Genomic DNA, 23,818 nt, shown 5'->3' on the forward strand with positions numbered 1-23,818 from the left:
CATCCCAATAGGTTTATCTGTCCCGCCGTGAAAGTGTAACAAATATACAAACTTAGTAATATCGTATTTGTGATTGCATTAAGAATGGTCTCGATTAAATGTTTTTGCAATTATTTGAAATACGGGAAAAGGCCGAGTAACATGTCAGTTGGTAAAAAATTACAACGTGCTGATTTGGGGCCATTATTTTGAGGAATAAACAATTTAATTCGTTTTGTTCTCAAAGTTCAAGGAACCGTAGTTTCCTGGATTTGCAAACATTTTTTATTTATTGTCCTACAAACAACTTGGATGGTTAGCACTCATTGGGGTAGGCTTACTTTCAGCATTGATACCTTTTCCCAACTAACTTGAGCTTCCAGTGCAACCGAATGCAGCGGAGAACCACTGTTTTACATCCTATCCTATCTGACCTCCACAACCCAGTTACCCGGGCAACCCGATACCTGTAGGTAAGACTGGTTGTCAGACTTTCGGGCTTTTGACTATAATCAGAATAGTGGGTAGCTGTGAATGGCAATAGGCGGATATAATGATGATGATCCACTGTTTACTGCAAAATGGTGAAAACTAGTTGTTTTTGGTGATATTGACCTACTTATCAACCTGTACTGTGTCACAATCCCATATTTTATGATTGCTGCGATTAAAACCTAAAGGGGCGTGGCTACTAAATCGTTTTGCTAACAGGCATATGTAGAAATAAAACTATTTCAAAGAAATGTGGACTCTATTTGGTGCACGGTAAGGTGGGTTTTTAATTAAGAGTGTTAATGAAGATGCAATAACCAATGTTTGATAAGCGGAATGCAAAGATACAAACAAAGGTAATAAATGTTTTCTGAAGTACGGTCAAGCAGTTAAATGCAGGTTTAATAAAATATATTGCACACTATTTGGTTAAGAGCTCTTCTTGATATTTTTATTTAATTTCGTTGCTTTGCTTGTCTAAAGTTACGAAGAAAATATTGTTTTCTTTACAACAAAACGTGAACTTACTAGATCGAAAAAATTTGGACTCTTTCAATGAATATTGGAGCGATCCAGATAATGACAGAGAACCATAAGAGCCCAGCAGTGGGACAGCCCTGGAAGAAACAACACTAGACACAATAATAACTAGATTTCAACGTAATACACGATCTTTCTCGATCTCTCACTTGGGATGATGGGTAGGTGAGAGATCTCTTTTTGAAAAATAATTGAATATTTAAGTCAAAATTCCTCTCCATCGCTTACAAACTAGTAGTGTAGGTTGGTATGTAATATAAGACTTTGCCAAGTTCGGTCGAAATAAAAACCAGCCTTTCATCTCCTCTAGATAAACTACAAAGTAAATAATTTGGTTTTCTCTGCTATCCTTCCTCGTATCATCAAGCCTTACTAACCGAACATGGCGTGTAGATTGCATGCCTTATGCGTCTCTTATGAATAATGACAGCTGTCATCGTACCAAAGCTGCGTGTTGTGTGTGTTCGCGATAACACGCCGACTTGTTGCACTACTACAGTTATTGTAATTAAGTTGTGTGTGAGGAGTTAATGCTCATTAATGTTTAGTTAGGCTGTAGTTCACAGATTATTATGTAGTTGTTTTGTTTGAATGCCCATATATCATGCGTAAGTCACGCACTATTAGCACAGAATTCTTGATAGTAACTACGTCTGTTGGGTGCATCTGAGGATGGAATATTCAATTTCAGATTCAGATTATCCACAACTTGAAAATCACGTTGATACCCAGTTACCCATAAAAACACTACCTACACTTTTTTGGCAGTCGAGTAAAAGTGAACCTACATTCCTCCTGGACACTTTTTCACTAATTCTGGACTGTGAAAATAAAGACCAATCATAATTTAGGTATGTAACATAAGGAAGTCTAGGATTTGACACACGTGTTTTCCTACTTATTTTGCAATTAGAAACAAAAATGACTCTGTCTGCCATACATTAAAAACAGTAATTGTTTGAACAGACTCCATAAACTTTCCTCTCCAAATACCATCGCGAAATATCTGTTAACAGCAACATTAAAACAAGTCGGTGCGCGAATATGTTCACGCTTGTTCCTACGAGGACAGACAGACGCGTCGACTGAGCTAACCAGTACTGACTGCGGAATAATAACCTTGCATATTGCATTTGTCGGCAATCATACGCTAAATATTATTTTAGTTGGAGTTTACGTTATTTTGAGATGGTCTAGGTTTTGCTGTAGTTTTGTTTAATTGTAGAGATATATAATATAAAATGTCGGGACACCTTTTCACACACTGTCGTTAAGCCCCATGCTAAGTTATTAACTTGTGTTATGGGTGCTAACACAACTGATACATTGCAAATAGCTACATTTATACACATTTATAAATACATATTAAAACACCCAGACCACGGCCAACAAGCAAGCTCATCACACATATGTCGACCGAACCGGGAATCAAACCCGGGCCTCAGGTACGGCAGTCCGGCACGGCGACCATTGCGCCATCGAGGTCGTCAATTAATCACCACGCTTGCTCAATGCGGGTTGGTGATTTCAGACTTTATTGTCCAGGTTTCCTCAAGATGTTTTCCTTCACCTTTTTATCAGACATTAGTCCAAGATATACATACTCAGAAAGTACATACAAACTTAAAAAAGTTGCATCGGTACTTGCCTGAACTAGAATCGAACCCACACTCTCATACTCGAGAGGTTGGTTCTTTACCCACTAGGCCACCACGACTAATTATGTGCATTAAAAAAGGAAAGTGTAAACCCTCATTTCAGGGCTGTCACTCAAACATAATTTCTTACACAAAAACCATTTGTTCACACGAAAACACATGTTTTCTTTAAAAACAAAAGATTGAAGGCGTTACCAGTTCTCATACATTTGTCGGCGAATTTTGTTCTTACAAAAACATTGTATTGTATTACTTTGGGACGGGGTAAAACTGACACATTTCTTGGTTTGCTTTCCGCGGTTGTAAAAAGGGTGGTAATGTAAATTTTGTTTGATTAGGTGTTCTATGTCGAATAATCAAAAAAATTCTATGTCGATAAGGGTTAACCTATTGGAAGTATTTTAGACTTTTGAATTTGGAAGTTCTAAAATATGGATGGTGTACTTATTCTTTAACGAATCGAAACCTAAAGCTAGAGGTGTAAAAGTAAGTTGGTAGAATTAAGTCAATAAAATTATAAGTTTAATGATGCTTTTCGTTAATTTGGCCATTAAGTTATGTTTGTATGGTTTTTGAAATCAGTATTAGATAGCCAATGTAGTAGGCTCGGGAAGTACTTAGTGGCCTCGGGGATTAAACTGTTAATGGAAGCTTATATTTATAATATAAACACTATAATTGTTGGAGTCATAACATTAATAATTTATTGATCTATTTCAGGCATTTCTCGCTCAGCTTTAACAATTACTCGCTCATTTACCAGTAACACCTCGTCTTACCCAGTGAAATCAGGGCAATTTGTTCACAACACAGCGTATCTGATTCCTTTTGATATTCGATACTGAAATATAATTGGCCTGTAAATGTTCACTGTCAATTAAATGTTCGCGTTATATATTTATAGCTTACACTATAAACAATGAGTTTCACAATACTTGGTACTAATGGTGTAAATGTGAAAGTAAAACCAAACCGTAGGTTCCGGCTGTCATTTCAACGTAGGCAGTCATTACGGGTAGTCAGAAGCCAGTAAGTCTGACAACCAGTCTTACCAAGGGGTGGCTTGGGTACATGGGTTGAGGAGGTCAGATAGGCAGTCGCTCCTCGCAAAACACTGCTACTCAGCTGCGTCCAGTTAGACTGGAAGTCGACCCCTACATAGTTGTGAAAAGGCTCAGGAGATCATCATTTTCAAGGCTCGGGAGATGATGATAATGAAATGGTGACCATAGTTGACATTCGCGCACGAAACTCAGAACATTTTTGGACACTTTCGTCACAACCCTATAAAAAACTTAACCGTATACTTCCAACAAAAAAAATTGGGTACCTAAACAAATATTTTCGACCGATATATTTTGAGAAATGGAATTTTAAAATTTTAAATAAGTTACCGAAGCGGTTTTCAATTGTTACTAGATTAAATAAAGGGCACGCGCTTGCCAGGTGTATGGGGTCTGTGAGTAATCCCTATTGTGTAGGGACCCTTGAATTAGTATGGTTACCATAGTTTATGGGGTGAAATGTACCATGAATGATAGGTTTTAATTGGGGTGGTTGCGCTGCAAATTTTTTTATGTTTAATTTAGTGGGATGGAATAGCACATTAGAAGGAGTTTGAAAATAGCACCAGGAGATGGATATTAGAGAAAGTAAAGCGCTAAAACCAACGTCTACAATTTTTTATATATTTAACTAGCTTTTGCCCGCAACTTCGTTCGCGTGGAATAGTGACTACCAGCAGATTTTTGATTTGACCAATAGATGGCGCTGTATGTCCGGAATATTTTTTTTTTTTTTTTGTAATAAAAACTATCCTATGTCCTTTCTCAAGTTTCAAACTATGTCTGTACCAAATTTCACACAAATCGGTTCAGTAGTTTAGGCGTGAAGAAAAGACAGACAGACAGACAGAAAGACAGCCAGACAGACAGACAGACAGACAGACAGACAGAGTTACTTTCGCATTTATAATATTAGTTTGGAAGTTTGGATTTCGACGACAGCTATGGACTGTCGGCTTTATTTTGTTTTCAATCGACTTCGAAAAGGATGGTCGTCTTTTGCATAGTAAAAACAAAACTGCTTTTGGTTTTGACGAAGACTAAAAGCAAACTACATACACTTTATGCCATTTTGGAACTATACTATTAGCATAAAACCCAGCCCTTTAAAATATTTACCTGCATTTGATTCGAAAGAGTTTCTACCACAGTTGCAACCTTTTTACACAAAACAAATAAGTTTACCTTTTAAATCATTCGTAAACTTGATTCTAAGTTTGAATATATTATCCTTTTCTTTTTTCATATGGCTACCCTACCGCAACATTAGGGTAGGTCCACACAATAGTTTTAAAACTAATATTTGTTACAGTGTTGCCCTCTTGCGGCGAATTGTGAAGGGCTGCTAATTGTTATTTTGTTATATCACTTTATTATAAACGAGGGCCTTTTTGATAAGTATTATTATTTTGAGTTGGACTGGATTATTCGTTACGGATTGACCCTTTGGTTAGGTCGATATTTTTTGAACTGGAAGTGATTGACGTTTTAATTTTGCGGATTAAAAAACAACATACATATGACTTAATACTTAAATTGTATTCGACAAGGTTACTTTAATTATTTAAAATGCGTTGATCAGGCCCGCCGTAAGCGGGCGTGCAGCGCGTGCACAGCACGCGGGCGGCACGTCCTAGGGGGCGGCAAATCTAGCGAGTTATCACGTAATATTTAAAAAATACAATATCTTTTTACTAATGATTTGATTTCAATATTTCCGAACACAGCAATAGCGCTAAGAATATTACTTACACTGCCGGTTTCAGTTAGGTACATCTGTTGAAAGGACATTTTCAAAATTAAAGATTCTTAAAAACGATTTAAGATCAACCAGTGGCGTAGCGTGGGGCAAATGCTATTTAGGGGGCGGCAAAATTAAACCAATAAAATTTCAGAAAAAGCCGCCCTAGCTTTGGTCGTCTCCTATCAATTTTGACTGTTTCACCCTTTGCATCTCCAAAAAAATTCGCGCTCGCTGCGCTCGCGGCTCCATGTCAGATGTCGCATTTTGTCTTTGTTTAATTGTTGAGGCATTCAATTCCGAAAAAACATTTTTCGCGCACGTCCGTTATGGCTTCTTATGATAATATGTTTACTTCATGAAAACTCTAAGGAAAAAATCGCGTTCGCTTCGCTCGCGGCTTTTGCACTTCACTTCTGTGCATATCTTACTTTTTGACTTTGCTTTGTTAATTTACAGTGGTTTTTATTTGTTTTGTGTCCTTAGACTAAAAAATTTTCGCGCTCGCTCCGCTCGCGCTTCCTTACATATGACATATGCCTTATAAGTTTTCAACGGGAAACCCACCAAATAACATATTTTACTGACTTTAAACATTGTTATAGATATTTAAGTGCGTTACTTCAAGTTAATCAGAATCTTTCAATACATAGGGGTAATACACTTGGGTAATGATTGCACTGCATTGATGCCCTAAGCAATTGCTTAGTTTGCTTATGGGCTAACCCAGGACTGCTTAGGTTACTCTGAACATTTCAAGTAAATAAAAAGTTATGTGTAATGTATGTTATGTATTGCAATAGTTATTTATCCAAAAGTAGGTGGGTTTTCTGCAATCAGAGCGGTGCATGTACATATTTTTTTCTGTTGGACAAGTAAGATGGATATAAATTGGCGGGGTCCGGACCCCCTGGATCCGCTCCCCCCCCCCTTATATATTTTTTGTCAAAACGTATGTAGTCGTAGGGCGGCATAATCAGTTTTGCACGCGGGCGAACAAACAGCTAGCGGCGGGCCTGGCGTTGATGTCATTAATAGGTCTTTGGACCGATCACAGATTAAAGAGATTTGACTTCTATGAATCAGTTAAAATATAACTTCAATTGTCTATCTACAAATTAAACCAGTCGATAATTAAGGCACCATACACAGATTTGATGAAAAAGGCTATAGATCTATTACTCTAAAATCTAAAACACTGCTGATATAACCCAGACAAGATTTCTTAAAACACATAAAAATCGATTCCAAAAACAGCTCCCTTAATCGATTGACAGCTTAACCGAGTACAACTCGATTAGCTTCATATGTCTATATCTTTGTATCATGGAGAACAAAATGACTAGTGGAGATGTCATAACGCAAAATCTCCTAAGAAAGAGGTCGGACGGAGGACGAGGAAGATTAGAGTTATCGGCACGGATATTGAGCTCTCGGCGGAATAGTGGGGATCGCTTTGCGTACTGTACACTTATGGCAGTAAACCAATAAATCACTTCTGCGCAGGTGAAGGTCAGGGCTCAATATCCTTGCCGATGATTATACTAGCTCCGCCCTTCCACGCCTTCCTTAGAACCCGTGAATTTATTTTCAATATAAATTCACCAATTAACCAAGACCAATCTTTGGTTGTTTGCTTTTGATTTGATTAAGAACCAGAAAGCCTCGTTAATTCTAGTACCTACCGTACGTTGCTTGACCTACAAGAAGGCACCTGACCTACCTTTCTTATGGCATCTCTGCTATCTTTCCTTCCTCCGTGATATGTCATATGTATCGATCGTTAGCCATATATCGAATAGGAGTTTTTTCTACCTAATCGTTAATCGTTAGCCTAATAGGTTCAATCCCTCATTTCTGGCGCCGAAGCTTTTATCTGTCTCGGTTTAATGTTGATTTACTTAATGTTACTAAGGAATGTTTAGAAAAACCAGTCTATTATGTCATTGAAAATATTTATAAAAAAATACAGAGAAAAATAATGCTTGAAAAATCTCTAGATTCCAGATTGTTTTTTTCCCATTACCAATTGCTTAAATATAAGTAAACTTCTTTGGATAATCTCATCATTAGTTTAATTTTTGCAAATTCTTATGTTGAGAAATGACATAAGAAAGAGCGCGAAAGACCATAGAGCACATAAAAGAAGCTGCGCATTCTATTTTCAAAGTAACTTTTTTTTATATAGAACTTCTCCATATTTCTACACTCTATCAAGTGCTGTGCCGCGATGCACGTAGACACATTAGCTTAGCGTTCCAAAGAACAGGTTATTTTTAATGGCTACGCGAACTGTTCCAGATATTCCGAGTATTGTGACGAGACTTACCTTAAATATTGAAATAAGACGCGACGAGTAGAGTAACAGCGACGAAGCAGATTCGTAATTTGTCAAAAATAAAATGCGTATGTGTAGAGGAAAATTATTCTAATTTTTTGTTTACATTTAGAGTGGTGGTTGTTTAGATAGACATAAAAACATTCTAAAACCGGTTATGTATAAGATTTTTGGCGCCACTCTCAATTAAGTGACGAATCAGCCTTACCTATAAAAACTAATAGTTGCCTGAAGTGACCACAATACTGAATAAAAGAAGCTGTCGTGAAAAATTGCTTCCCACAACATTCTTATAAATGCACATTTCGATAGCATAGTGCCATAATCTCCTCTCAAATAGCCTATATTCTCCCCGATAAGCAGAAAAGGGGACTCCTATTTCCCCCAGGATACGCTAACTAGACCAGACTTTCATTCCCCCTACTTTTACCGTGACTCATAAGCATTTAACACTGATCTGTCATTCGGCCTCGTCGGCCATTGCCGAAAATCGTATTAATCGAATTTCAACTGCCGTTCGTTTCGAATTCAAACGGACGACGAATGTAGGCCGCGAATTTGTACCCATGATCTTAGAACTCTATTCAATTTTCAACCTTATTTTTGTAACTACAAAGTTGCTTTTCCTATAATTCTACATGTTATTTTTATTTGAACTCTATGTACATGTGTTTAAGGGTGTGTTTTGAATAACGTATGTAGCCGTTTTTAATGCGAAATTGTTTTACTATATAATGTTATGTAACAATGTTTGTTTGAATTTGGAATTGCATTGTTAGCGTATCCGAATTGTTTTTGGATACGTCAAACAAAAATATGGTGAATTGTTTATGTTTGAGTGTCAAAGCTATTGTCACTCTTTGGTAAAATTATTATAAGGTAGAATAGTGTGTAATAAGTACTTAGTATGTAGTCCCGGCTCTCATTGAACATCTTTGGCAGTCGTTTCTGGTAGTGAGAAGCCAGTAAGTCTGACACCAGTCTAACCAAGGGTATTGGGCTGCCCGGGTAACTGGGTTGAGGAGATCAGATAGGTAGTCCTTGTAAAACACTGGTACTCAGCTTCATTCCGTTAGACTGGTAACCGACCTCAATATAGTTGAATTGGGCAAGTCTAGGCAGATGATGATGTGTAGAAGTAAATACTTTACAAGTACCTTATCTATTACTGTTTCCGTTAATCGGTCAATTTACTTCGAAGATTGGTGTACCTAAGATTAGATAAATGATTTATCTTCCTTCCAAGCTGTTTCCTATCAGAATAGTACCGCGAACTTGGTAGACGGAATGGCGGCAGCGTGCAAACGGTTTCTAGAAATTTCGATTAGCTATCGTGTTCTGAGAATTGCTGATCAATTGACAATTTGTGTTCGGTTAAACACAGAACACCACATGTTTTACTAATGAGGAAGAAGTTGGGATTAGAAGCGCTCTGGGAGAAGTTATTTCGATAAAGGGAATTATCTTACAACTAGCTTCTGCCAGCGGTGTCACCCGCATCCCGTGGGAACCTCTGCACGAACCCAGAAAAAAAGTAGCCTTAGCACTGAAAGAATTTTTCAAATCGGACCAGTAGTTCCTGAGATTAGAGCGTTCAAGCAAAGAAACAAACAAATTCTTCAGTAATATTAGTATAGATTCTATTGTAGTGATACTTATCAATCACAAAATAATGAAGTCAAAAATGACTTGTTTAAATCCGTTGTTATGTAAATAGTGAACTTATTGCTCCAATTTGGGAAATCAGTTACAAATAAATCAATGTAGTTATGAAATCGTAGTAATCCATTACGGAAAACTTTTCAAGCAACAACATCTGTAAGTTTCACAGAAGCGAGTTCTGTAAGTCTTCTAAAAAAAACTTGGACCACACTTACATCTCATGTGTTATTTCAAAACAAATAGGTACAACAGATTTCTTGGACACGGAAGTAAATCCGAAAACCCAAAAACAATACACAGACGACATTTGTTATTTCAGAAATCCCATTCTTCCATTACAATCAAAACATTTTGACCTTACGTCTCCCGCCGACTCCCATAGACACGTATTTTTTATTCACACACGTCCATAGATAAAATAAGTTTGGAAAAAACTTTCTAAAACAAACAATGGCGTACAAACTTTCGCAGCGGGGGAGCAATTTGTCATGCAAAGGGCCTTAAACAAACATTGGGAGTCAGTGAGGGACTGCCCTCTAAGTTAGAAGAGGAAGCGAGTTTAAAAACATGGAAGAGACTAGAATTTTTATAGTACAGTCATCATTTATTTAACAGTTAAAAAGTTGATGAAGACAGTTGATGAGACAAGAAAAAAATAGAACAATCAAGTACAAAGGCACCGCTTATTTCTTCATCATCTGCTTCTAATCTTTTACTCAACTATATTGGGGTCGGCTTCCAGTCTAATCGGATGCAGCTGAGTTCCTGTGTTTTACATGGAGCATCTGCCTACCTGATCTTCTCAATCCAGTAACTCAGACAACTAGATATCTCTTTGTCTGGTTGTCAGACTTTCTGGCTTTTAGTTATGGTGTTGTACTGCTGCAAAAATGTTGACTTTTATTTTACAGAAACTTTCAGTAAAGGAATGTTCAGGTGTTGAGTAATTCGGTCGTAGTTTCTACGCACCGATTTATAACAAACTGTTTCTTCGCGGTTTCATCCGAGTCCCGGGAAACTTCTTTCTGTACCCGAAGAAAATACTTAGGAATGCTCTAACTTCCCAACAGTGAAAGAAATTTAGTAGTTTTGGAGCCTTTCAAACAAACAAAGAAACGAAAATATTTAGTCCTTATTATATTAGTATAGATTAATATAGGTTGTTTTAAAACTCGCTGTCGCTTCTAACTTGTACAGTGATTAGCGTTAATTTGGAACCAACTGAAAGCTTTCTACGACCAAATATGGTTTCAGGTTGACGGTAGCAACTTAAACTTATGTCACTTAACTTTGTTATTGCTTTTACTCAACTATCCACAACTATCCTTTTATAGATTCTACTTTTATAGTAAGTGATAATAGATTTGATTTTAGAATGTTTTATGTGGGTTATTTACTCTCTTCCGAGGAAAGTACGAGTAAGTAAGTACCTAGGTAGGTAGGCTAGGTAGGTAGGTAATAGGCAGAGGCTGTTTTGTGTAACATAAAAATAGAATCTGATACCTTTTCAAACGGCTACGAAGAGTTTTAAGTTTCATTCCCTTTACATAGGTATAATTATTTTGGTGTCTTTTTTAGCTATATCTATACCCCTGCGTATTTTCTCCTCAATTTTGTTGTGCGATATATTCTGAAAAAAAAAAACATCTGTCACGTGTCATTATTTCAACCGGTGGTTTTCAAATGTTTGCTGTATAAGTAGGTAGGGGCATACAATCCTCTCAGAAAATCCGCTGAAAACACTACTACCTTGAACTGCAGTGTTGAAACATTTACTATCCACAAGTATTACAGGTATTTCAAACTGACTAAACTCTATTCTTACCCGAATTCCTAAGAACAATCTATGCACTTCCTGAGTGGGATGCGTCTTACAGGAAATATGCTGAAATATATACAAAATAAACAGTTAATTGTTCAGTTATTATATTCACGACTGACGTAATTGAGATGTAAGCAGATCGTTTCCTCTGCCGGCGATAGTTATTCAAATACTAAATGTAAATAAACTTTTTGCCAAAACATTAGTGGTGAAAATCGAGCCAAGTTCTCATCATAATTGATTGCTTTAGATTTGCGACGAGAACAAGCAAAAGCACGCACTATCTTTAAGTTATTACATTTAAGTCAAACTTTTTTTACGTTTAATTAGAAAGCAACACATTAAAGGAGATGGCCAAATTTTCATAGTAAAAAAACCCAGAATCGACAGCAACGAAATGGTTACCAATGGGTTCATTATTATAGACCTTTGATGGTGCCAAAAAATCCAGCCTGAAATCCATGGGGTATAGGAGTTATATCATATTTTCACAAAATAAGTTATGTTGAATTAATGTTGATTTTTAAGATTATTTACATCAAGGCACATAAAAACAAGGTATACTAACATTATACAAGCCAATAGTAATATTCCCATAGGTACAGAGTTTGCTTGGAGATTAAAAGATCTTGATTTTGACCCCTACCCATTGCACTATTGACATCCAGACCACTCCAGAAACGATTAAACACCGACCTTATCTACTTGGAGAGGTTTTCCAGTTATGTGCAACCTTCATAAACTGGCAAAGGTAAATCATAAAAAAAAAAACTATTATTAGGTGCATCGGCCCAGAAGTCAGTGTTTTTATAAAAAGTTTTTATTATTATTATTTTTGGCTCTTTAGTGTCAAGTATAGTTGTCACTATCCGCATTAGTGGAAAGTCTCGTCAATACTAATAATATAAGCCCAAACACGAGGTAGTTTACATATTCAGTCATCGACTTCCCTCGATTTTCCCTGCTCTCCATCATCAAGTCGATTAAACCTCCACTCTTGTATAGTGCTAATAGACATACAGCTGAGTGTTAAGTTTTTACTTTATGCACGCCTACAACTTTCGTAAGTTGCCCTCGATTTCTCAGGGTTTCCATCATCAGATCCTGACCTGATGACTATGGGAACATCTGCGAAGTATATCCTATATCCCTATCAAACAAAAAAATAATTTTGCAAATCCCAAACGTCTAAAGAACAGCAAACAGTAAAGGCAAACTTTTTCATAACCTAAATTCTTGATCGAAAACCGTTATAAAAAGAGAACCTCATGGTTTTCGGATGATATGAAATAGTTTTTTAAATCCACACATTATACTGAATCCAATGATACATGTGAAGTTTCTGTCGACTCTGGGTTTTTTTTTGGCCATCTCCTTTAGGCTTGTAACTTTACAGCGTATTTCTTTAATTGTCAACTAGAAGTGAAACCTCTTTTCATATCCAATCGAACCAAGTAGATTAAAATTTTTAGCAAATTACACTTTCATAAAAAAGACAAGAACAAGTTAATTTACTATATTATATGTATACTAGAAGCTCATTGCTTCATGATCCTATCCCGATCTTAATATTTTGCAATATGTAAAAGCTCGAAGTACGAATTTTCTGGCGAACTTGGCTCATACACTACCGTGCCTATCCACTGATGGACTGCTTGACGTCGAAGAATGTACATATATTACTAAACGATCTAGTTGAGCGATATGAAACGCGAACGGAGTATTTTATTTTTTATTATTTTCCTCCGCAAGTTGGGTTCGTCTGTTTATAAGAAGATGCCTTGCTTCTAGAATAATGTTGGCTTGTGTATGTTCGTTTATGTATTAGGGTCCGTTCAGATAGACCGGGTCGGAGAGCATGCAAACGGAGCCAAACGTCAAGAAAAAATACACGATCGGAGCCGGTCGGCTCCTCTTATTATTTCACACATTCTCAATGACAAAAGCAGTGCTCATGCAAAAATAAACCTTACTTCTAATACTAAGTACTCAATTTCAACGTGTTAAGAATTTGCTCTGCTCTCCGACCCGGTCTATCTGAACGGACCCTTAGTGCCAAATGTGGTTCTAAATTCAGGTAAATGTTATTTAGTTTTGCGATTGGGCATATAAAAGAAAACTGATGATTTTTTGTGTATATTGATAGCTTCTTGTTCATGCCAATTCATAAGGAAGGTAACATTTGGTTTGACGATAAAATGTGGTAAGTAATACTAATCAAACCACTTATCTGTAGGTAAAATATTTTGCACAAGGAACGACTACAATTATCTATATGTATAGGTTATTCAGGTTACGTATTCTGCAGACGAGCTTTAAATATAAGGTGCTTTAATATTACCTGCCAGGACTTGAATGGGGGGTAGTATTGCGTTTATAGATTGCAATAGTAAAGATAAATAATTGATTATTTGACATATTATTTTTCATACAAAAAATAATACGTGTCAATTTGACTTAATTTATTAGTTTAAAACCATCCAGTGGAGTTGCGCGTTGCCACTCGTGCAGAACAAATAGAAAGAGATAGCAGTTGTTTTCATTGACGAAGCGACACTACGCGCGTAATTTGTGAACCACGTTATGCAGAGTAGAGGCAATGTTAATTTAACTTGTTTAATGTCTCAAATCGAATTGACTGTTCCGGGGAACGAAATTTCTTCAGCATTGTAATCTATAAACGCAATACTACCCCCCATTCAAGCCCTGGCAGGTAATATTAAAGCACCTTATATAGTACAACTATTAACAAATATCTAAGTATAAGTAGGTACAGTATACGTAACTGTTATCTAAAATTGACTATGACTGAAGAAACGTACGCTCTGAGTTTCCAAACAATCTTCAATGTTATTCGGATGTAGTTATAGTTTCTTCATCTATATAATATGTATACCTATGCAGGTATGGTATTAAAATTCCTAGCAGCAAGTCTTATAGTAACGCACTATTTGAGGCATCCTAGTGTAGGAATTAAACCTTTCTAACACTAAAATCCTTTCTTTTGGACTTCCTGTCGTCGGGAAAAAGCATACAGATATTAGAAGGATTTCTAAGTATGGCAAGTATGGGATGTTCAGTCGCTTCTTGTAAAGCACTGGTACTCAGCTGAATCCGGTTAGACTGGAAGCCGACCCCAACATAGTTTGGGAAAAAGGCTCGGAGGATTTTTTTCTAAGTATGGGAAAAAACACACATTTGGAGTCAGGAATCTGGGTACATACTCTGTTTACATTCACACACAAAAAAAGGCGAGAGGAAAATTAGCCTATACCAAGGCAAACATCAGACCTAGCGAGAGTGTACACAAACATATAGCAGATACCTATGTGTTCGTGTATTATTTCCGCTCTAGTTTCGGAGGCTGAGCTATGCACGTGGCGCCCTGGCAACCTGGCTCCCTAACGCCCTGGCGAACTGATGACGTAGTGATGTTGACGAGCACCATCGATGTTTGATTGATTCATGATGTCAGATATTGAGACGTATCTTAGTCGAGTTTTTTGAAATTGTATGTCTTGTCTTTTGTCTCGTCAATAAGGTTTAATATTTGTATGGCGAATGTTAAATATATGGTATATTTATTCTTAGACACCATCGGAATATTGTTGGCAAAAGAATAGGCAGATGATCATGGATCCTTACTCGAAGATCTGTGGATGTATTCACATATCTATAATTTTGACTGATTTTTCAAATCAAATCAAATCAATTTATTTATTCATATACATTTTGGGTATTAAACATTTTGGGTTTTTCTAGACCTAGTTGTGACCATAGCTAATATTTCACAGTTATTTAAAAACAAACCTTGCAGTAAGAACAAGCCATGGGCGATTGAATCATAAATTCAATCTCTGACCTGCTATTGAGAATTGCCACATAACTATTTTTCAGAATTCAATGATTCTTTTTTAAACATCAAAGCATGTAAGATCTATATAGACAGCAGTTAAAGATTTAAACACAGTTTTCTTTTATTTTTAATCAAAGCTGACCTAGTAAAACTGACAGTTAATTCTGTGAATATTCTATCATTGATTCAGAAAATGACCGGTATCAAAAGTAGTAGGTATTCTGCCGATAATAAGCCACTTTTATCCGAATGAACAAGTAGTTCCCACGGAAAACACTAGGGTTAGAAATTTGTTTTAAATATATTTTTAGTTGTAAAGAGACAGTCTTCATCAGTAGGTATGTATTAAATTTGGTACCTACTTCCTTTTGCCTCAGTTGAGCACACATCAGGCAAAAACCCGTATTTCTCCAAACACTTAGATTGATAACAAAGTACCTACAAAGGTTTCGGAGACTGACAAGGTTAACCAGCTTTGTGAAATAGCTAAGGGACCGATAGCGTTATCTGCTCGACACAAAAACTGCCATAGACACAGGGGACATAAATTGGGCTTATCTCGTAGTTTGAAGTATTTTGGGCATCTTTGGCACTTTTCAGTATAGGTTCTGATAGTAGTATAATGGCGTCCACGGCGGCTGTTCTCATTTAAGGAGATCAACCAACTGCGCAGGACATATTATAGTGCACAAGCATTTGCGCAGACACAGGTGCGCTGACTATTCCTTCACTCTCCCTATTCCATTCCCTCACTATTCCATAACCCGATGGGACTGCAATCCGTCACGACGACGATGTGATAGTAGTAAGACTCGTTCAAAACTTTAGTTGATATCAAGATCGGTCTGCTACCGGCTAGATACCTGATCTTTATAATGTGCGGACTACCATTCATCTTCATACTGATTTATGAGCCCAAACAAACTATCGGCTGACTAAAAGTTTGCAGTGTAGCCGTTGATAGCATTATTTACGACACAAAAACTGCTATGTCGACACTACGCACATAAGTTGTGCTTATCTAAGAAGTTTGAAGTGGTTGCTTCATGAATCTTTCATGGTTACAAAGAAGTTAGTTTTTGTACTACATCTGGTTAGCGGGTCAAGGTGAATAAGTTATTTCGGGAACATCGCTCAAGTAGGGAGAGACGATAAGACTATCAGAAACGTTGACAGATAAATCGATGTGTCCTACGTAAATGAAGCTATACGAGGCGATACAGTGCGGTATTTTTTCTCAATCCTACTATCCTACTAATATTAAACATGTGAAAGTTTTTGGGAATGTATGGATTTATGTTTGTTATTCCTTCAAGCAAAAACGGCTGGACCGATTTGGTTAAAATTTGGTACGTAAGCCGCGGGCGGAAGCTAGTAAATAATAAGCTCGCATTTTCGTAATCTTTGATGGACTTATATCGTAATTATGAATGATTATATGATTATAGTTTACCGAGGTTACTATGTAGGTAGTTCAAAAGGTATAAGTATTTTTTGTAAAAAAAAAAAACATTAAAAATACTTCATATTTATACAAAACAAGTTAAATACCTAAGAACTTTTTTAGTGTCAATATCGACCTTGTGAAAATTGAATGATGCAAATACTTAAGGCATCTTTATATCGTATCGCATTTGCCCCACACGTAGGACATCAGACCAGTAGCAATCACAACATTCCCATTTTTTGTTGATTTGCGTTCCGAGTTACGGTCCAAAGGCGTTTTTTTTGCTTGTTTCATAAATTAACTATTTCCCAGAAATACTGTGGAGTGCAATATGAGAACGTATCATGAATACAGGGCGCCGATTTGTCTATGAGTGTAGTAATATGACGTTGAAACTTGATATTTTTGTAAGTGTTGCTGAGTGCAATCGGTTTCTATGCAGTTGATGTACTTGTATGTTATAATAGCGAATTCGAAAAAACAATGACTGTAAAAAAATTATGTTTTGAAGATTTTTAATGACTAGATTTGAATAGGAAACTAAATTAAGCAACATCATAAAAGAAAATCCATAAGATAGAACCTAACACTTATTTTTACCTCAAATACCTACTGCCAAAATTAACACGTATGCATAAATATAAAGGCGTTTTGTATCTTTATTAATATAATAGACTATAGTCTGAAATCACCAACCCGTATTGAGCAAGCGTGGTGATTAATGCTCAATCCTTCTCCGTGTGAGAGGAGGCCGCAGCCCAGCAGTGGGACGAGAAAAAGGCTGTAACATACATACCTACATACATTAAATAATATCTTTTAGAGAGAACAGCTGAAGGATGTCCTGAAAAGGAAGGATTTGATTTTGAAAGAAAGAATTTGATAATGTTCTAGTTTTAGCCTAAGTTCTGAGTAAGTTTGGTCGAAATACATGTACGACTGACTTACGACTGTATGTGTCAGGTGTCCACTCTAATTTCAAAGGTGCAGGCATGCAGGTGGCCATGTAAGTTGTCAGTCTGGCTAGTAACAAGCAGTTATTTGATAACTAGGTAAGTGTTATTTATCAATTTAATGTTATTCCCATAGTAATGTGGTAACATGAGGACTGCTGTTCCTAGCCTATTAATATTATAAATTGTAGTATACGCAAAAAAAATATTTCATCCATAACTTATTCAGATAGCAACAACCGCAATACCGTCTTGTCTTTCTCTTCCATACCATTTTATTTGACGTCTCTTTCCTCTTTTTCTTTCCACGATGAATCTAAGACCTTCCTTAAATCTTCATTCCCTTCCATACTATTAATGAGGAATTATCATCATTAGCTGGCTAGCCTTATATCAACTATGTTTGTGTCGGTTTCCAGTCTAGCCGCGTGCAACTGAGGATCAGTATTTTACATAGTGACAATCTGGCAATTAATAGCTAATCTGATCTCCAAGCCCAATGAACTTTTGCAACCTCATAAGATTAAAAAATTCACAATCCAACTTCTTCCAAATCTTCTATCTTGCACAAAAATGCTAAACCAATCATATCATTGCGCAATTGGTCTCACGGTTGCGCAGTGGCAACATTGGTCCTCGTCCCCAATGTCGACCTGACCCATTTCTCTCGGCGATTGGCGAATTTGCTTGACGTACCGAATGACTCTCCCCAGCGACTGTTTGTGGATCAGTGGGTCCTACCTGTTGGGTAATAGCCAGCCTCCTGTTGTTTTTTGGGATAGTAATCTGTCTATGAGTATGATAGATAGTGTATGTGTGGGGTCGATCGATCATAAGGTCTAGCAAAGCTTGGCGTGGTTGGTCCGTGGATGGCTGAAAGTCTATGTCTTAACGAGTTCCTCCGTGTTTCGGAAAGCATGTTAGCTTGTGGTCCCCGGCTGTTATTTGCAAAGTTTGATAACCAGTCTTGCCGAGGGTTCGGGTTGCTTAGATAGCTGGATTGAGGAGGTCAGAAAAGTAGTCGCTGGAATGGAAAATGGAAGTCTACCCAAACATAGTTGCGAAAAGCTACGGTAGAGATAAATACCAACTAGATTTTCAATCCAGTTTAATCTATACCAAATATTTTTATTGTTTTATTAATTTAGTAAAAGGATATCTGTTATAACTGGATTCATCATCCTCCGAGCCTTTCTCCCAATCATGTTGGGGTCGGCTTCCAGTCTAACCGGATTCAGCTGAGTACCAGTGCTTTACAAGAAGCGACTGCCTATCTGACCTCCTCAACCCAGTTACCCGGGCAACCCAATACCCCTTGGTTAGACTGGCGTCAGACTTATTGGCTTCTGACTACCCGTATCGACTGCCAAGGATGTTCAATGACAGCCGGGACCTACAGTTTAACGTGCCATCCGAAACACAGCCAATGGTGTCTAAGATATACTTAGAAAGTACATACAAACTGAGAAAAGTTGCATTGGTACTTGCCTGACCTGGAATCGAATCCACGCCCTCATACTCGAGAGGTTGGTTCTTTACCCACTAGGCCACCACGACTTTTTGATTATTCAAATAAAGAAGAAAACGAGAGGAAACTTGGCCTCTAACAGTCAGAAGTCTAACAGTCATAGTAAGTAAAGTGATCAAGTGATTTGGCTTATTTGGCGTTTTTTCTCTTCATCCCTGGTCTAGCGGGCAGCCATAAAGGTCATGGTAGAATACAATCAGAAGAATTAAAGAAAAGCTTAATATGACAGTCCCATTTTGAACAGTCAAACTCTTAGTTATTAGTATCATCTATTCCGGCTTCACACTTATCCACGATCCAAAGTAAGGTTTGAGTCGGATGAAAATTGCTATTCCATTTCTGCGAACCCCAAGAACGACTGGAGAAAGCGAATTTAAACTGAAGGTAAAAAAACACTACGTGAGCCTAAACAGCAACAGTTTATATACAAACAGATAAACCGAGGCCGGCTGACGCATACATTTGGGTGACTTCGGATAACTTCGGGTAACATCGGGTAAGATCGTGCCAAGCAACGTGCGCGGGAGCAGGTGACGCGTGCCTGCTAGTGACGTCATTGTTTAGGAGATACGGGAGTTCAGAAGTATCAGAAAACACTGGTATGGGATATACCTACATATACAATGGGTATTGGGTTGCCCGGGTAACTGGGTTGAGGAGGTCAGAAAGGGCAATCGCTCCTTGTGAAGCACTGGTACTCAGCCGCATCCGGTAAGCTGACCCTCCCCAATATATGTATATTTGGGAAAAGGCTAGGCAGATGATGAGAGAGATGTATCGAAAGAGATAATATGGAAAGAGGCAATAAGGTTTTGGTTAGTTAGTAAGTAAATGCAGATCCGCTGAGCGCAAGATGAGTAATTTTACAATTTCTTCGTAGTTATAATATCTAATGGTAAAATTGTTACTGTAGAGATTAACCCGTGCAAAACTAAAAAATACATTAACTTAACCTCTTTATAATGGTATCTACTTTTTACAGGTACAGATAGATATAGAGTTATTTACATTCATTTTCAATCCTCTTCAAGTTCCGAGTTCTGATGACAATTTTGGCTCTGAATGTCATAGAATCCTTCTTTCAAGCCTTCTGCATCTACTTACATTATACCAAGTCTTGATTGTGAAATATTTCAACATGTTGTATTGTCCGTGTCATCACATATGTGTTGAAGTTCAATTGTTTTTGTGTTCCGATATTTTCATTGTGTGGGAATTCCTGTACTTTATCGTAGTGGGAGTCTTGATACGCACACATTTCATTAATTAAATTGTCTATTTGTTCACATATGGTTTCCGTATTAATTGTTGGATCAACGCCTTCTTTTGTATTTTTATAGCGAATGGTTCGATGGCATTTTGGAGTGATACTAATAACGCTGGTGCAGTGAACTATCATTTAGAGTATTTTTTTAGGTGTCCATTTTTCAATTAGGCAACTTATAAATACCTTATAAATACTTAATAATTCTAGTGGAATCTTTTATATATGACCACATTCAATCAAGTCAACAATGATAGTAAAATTATTTAAAACACTCAATCCTCATCTTAAATACAAGGTGTTGATTTGCATTTGTGCCATACGTCAGGAGGAGGACATAAAATACGTAAATAATCGATTGGTATTACAGTAGACGGGAAATAGCTAATATACACTGCTTCTTTTGTCATTGTAATGTCGTAGTATTTCAGAAGTAATCCAATTTTATGAATGAAATTTATGAATAATCGTTGCGTATGCTTTGTGTTTGCGTTTGTATGAGGGAGCAACACGGTTTTAAGGCCAGTAACACACGCGCCAAGTTTAAATACGGCTAGATGACATTGAAGGAATTCCGAAAAAATATATATAAAAAAAAATTACGTACCAATTTTTTTGTTGATTTCTGTCGAGAATCATTAGCATAATTACGTCCTTGAATATGGCACGGATGCAAATCAAAAGCTTGTATTCTTGTTGGCATTCGACGTCTAGGTAGATCTTTTTTCTTAAGCACTAGCACGGCTCACCCCATCAAATAAGGAAAGTGAAAAGATTCCCCATTGATTTCTCAAGAGATTTTCCCACAGCAGTCTCAACACAAAATAAAAAACTATGCGAATCAACAATCCAAGCGGAATACATCAGATGGCAACCATTTAAAAACAAAAACCTATCGGAATAACCCGACTTCCGAGAAAGGTTTCGGCACATATGTGTAAACACACACACACACACAAACAGACACACGCACATATACTCATAAGCAATGCTACAAAGAAAATGAGGTAGCCGATGAGCTATGAATTGACAATAGTGAAGAATTCCAGAAAAAATGTAACGGGTAATGGGAGTTTAATATTGTCAATAGTGCAATGAAAAGAATTATTGATCACGTTTCTTTGGATATAGCTCAAGGTGTACTAACACCTGTTATTTGTGTTAAACTAGTTGAACCAGACAAGCATTGTAATGACACGGTTTATTTTGCAGTTACAGAAAACAGTGGCTCATTGTTCGAACGAATTAAACATGTAGAATTGTAAAAAAACAATTAGAGAGAACAAAAGATGATGCAACCCATTAATCCTTAGTTCCATGGATATAAATGAACATATTATTAATACACACCTTAAAGTCATGACTTGGTCATTCATCTTCCCCTATTCAATGTTTTCAACAAGCGCTCTTCATCCTCTCCTCTATAAAAAATCTGTCTTGCTGTGCTTGACAGGATCCATATTTTTTTTTATGTATTTTGAAACATAAATGTTTACAACTACAATATGGTTTGCAATAAGATTGAGTAAAAAATCCTTCCTCCTGGTAACAACTCAATTCAGAAAGACACAAAACGAAATATTGCCATCACAATCAGAGAAACACACGTTAAGGTAAATGCTTCAAAAAATTACCAACAAAAATAAATGAGGAGAATTTTAGAGAAGAATATTTTGCAAATTTCAAGCGTAATGCTTTGAAGGTGGTCCGAATTAACATAAGACGTGTGTAAGAGGCAATTTGGGCGAATACCCGTGTAATGACGAGCAAATTATGTTAAACTTCGGGTGTGAAGACACGCCACGAGTGAAGTGTGTGGTCTTCATTTAAATTGGGAGGTGGGGGAGAAAGGTTCCTTAGGTATAAAAAAGATGTTGAAGTTGCGAAGTCTTGATTAAGGGTAGCACTTACCGGTGTGTCTCTTTGTATGCGATTAAATCAAAATTGATTGACAGGCAAAGCGGCTTGTACCAATAAGTAGAGGAATAAGGAAGATATAGTCATAACTTACACCCTTGCAATTTTGGGCTGGTCTAAGAGTCAGATTAAATCATTTAAGTATTTGCGACTTCTATAGCCCACTATGATATCGTTTTAGAGAGAACAATGAAAACATGCTTTAATAATGCCAAAATGCTGCTAAAGTATACACTTGTTCTAGCTCTAGTTGTTTATTCCTTTGATGCAATGGCGATCTCAAATATAATTTCTCAACAGCTTTATTTAATCTGTATTCATTATCGTCATCAGAGTTAGAACTATTACTTACTTGATGTCAATCACCACTAATTGAATTGGTCATTGTCAACCAAATAAAAACAAACAAACTCCAATCTTTAGTCATTACACTCGTGACAATGATGACATTGTTAGATTATAATACATATTCTCTATATCTGAACGGATGTACTTCTAGAGTAATTCGGACTCTATTTTATCTTAACTTTCAATCAAGCAGGTCATTTCTACTGGTTCTTAATTAAACCTTGATTTCACTGTCATTTTTGTCATCAAGAATGCATTTCATAGATATGAGAACGTGTATTAGATTCGGGATAACATTTTTGAACTTGTTATGGTACCTAGTTCAGAGTCCTTATACATTACTAACTTTTAGTTGGTCACTAAAAACACTGTTCGGGCTCATAAATCGGTATGGAGATGAGGTAGTACGCACGTTATAACGATCAGAGATTTTGCTATTATCAAACCGACTAAAAATTTTAATTGAATTAGCGATTTTCTTAAAGATAAAAAAATTGCCAACCATCGAGTCAATTGTAGGCCGATTGTTTACTCTAGGACTTCTGTACGGTGCTAAGTTACAAAAATCATCTAGAGACGATTTTGGGTTTATAAAAGAGAAAATTTTAGATTGACGATTTAAATCTTAAATGTTAGAGTCCATGTTGTAGGCCTTAATTTTGTTAATATCAAAAGGGTTGTTGCTTGCTCTCTCATCGCAAGGAACCCTGGCTATATTAAAATTTTCGCTGTTAAACAATCTGTGTAAAGATTGACTTTCTCGTGAAATATTAAGGCTTCATTATGTAAATGTTTACTTCGGTGTTCATATTAGTTGTGGTACGTTAACTTTCAATTGTTATTACTTTCTACAATTTATGGTTACTGAGAAAAGCTGCTATGTATTTATGACGCCTCGAGTGTTTGACGTTGAAGATGATTATTATATTACTTTCATTTAGACTGGCGTGTGATGATGTATGGTTTTTGATTAATAGATGTACTTATTGTATTGTGATCAAAGTTTACGATTAATTAAATAACGTTACATACACATCAACATGACCAAACATTGACGCTTTTGGAATCAACTTTCATACCATTTATTATAGCAAGTAAGTAATAAATGATGGGTACATGGTATATGTTCTTACTGGACATAAGCAGAGGAGATATTTTCATGTACAAAATAAATGTACATACACATGTATGTATAGATACAAGTTCACT

The 23,818-nt window shown here is 36.7% G+C and overlaps 1 protein-coding gene across 2 annotated transcripts in view; it reads right to left on the bottom strand.

Annotated features, from left to right (window-relative positions):
- Positions 1 to 22,980, bottom strand: part of LOC124642330 (chymotrypsin-1-like) — a 41,943-nt gene extending 18,963 nt beyond the window's left edge. Inside the window, exons 1-4 of one of the 2 annotated variants that reach the window (XR_006985751.1) lie at positions 22,614 to 22,980; positions 11,300 to 11,359; positions 10,978 to 11,104; positions 10,058 to 10,356 (exon numbers count right to left, since the gene is read on the bottom strand). The gene's annotated coding sequence lies outside the window, so the exon portion shown is untranslated. Of the gene's footprint in view, positions 1 to 10,057; positions 10,357 to 10,977; positions 11,105 to 11,299; positions 11,360 to 22,613 lie in introns of those variants that run through there. The other variant, XM_047180716.1, reaches the window with a different exon arrangement.
- Between the last annotated feature and the right edge of the window lie 838 nt (positions 22,981 to 23,818).

Source organism: Helicoverpa zea, chromosome 24 (assembly GCF_022581195.2).
Source record: "Helicoverpa zea isolate HzStark_Cry1AcR chromosome 24, ilHelZeax1.1, whole genome shotgun sequence".
Taxonomy (NCBI): domain Eukaryota; kingdom Metazoa; phylum Arthropoda; class Insecta; order Lepidoptera; family Noctuidae; genus Helicoverpa; species Helicoverpa zea.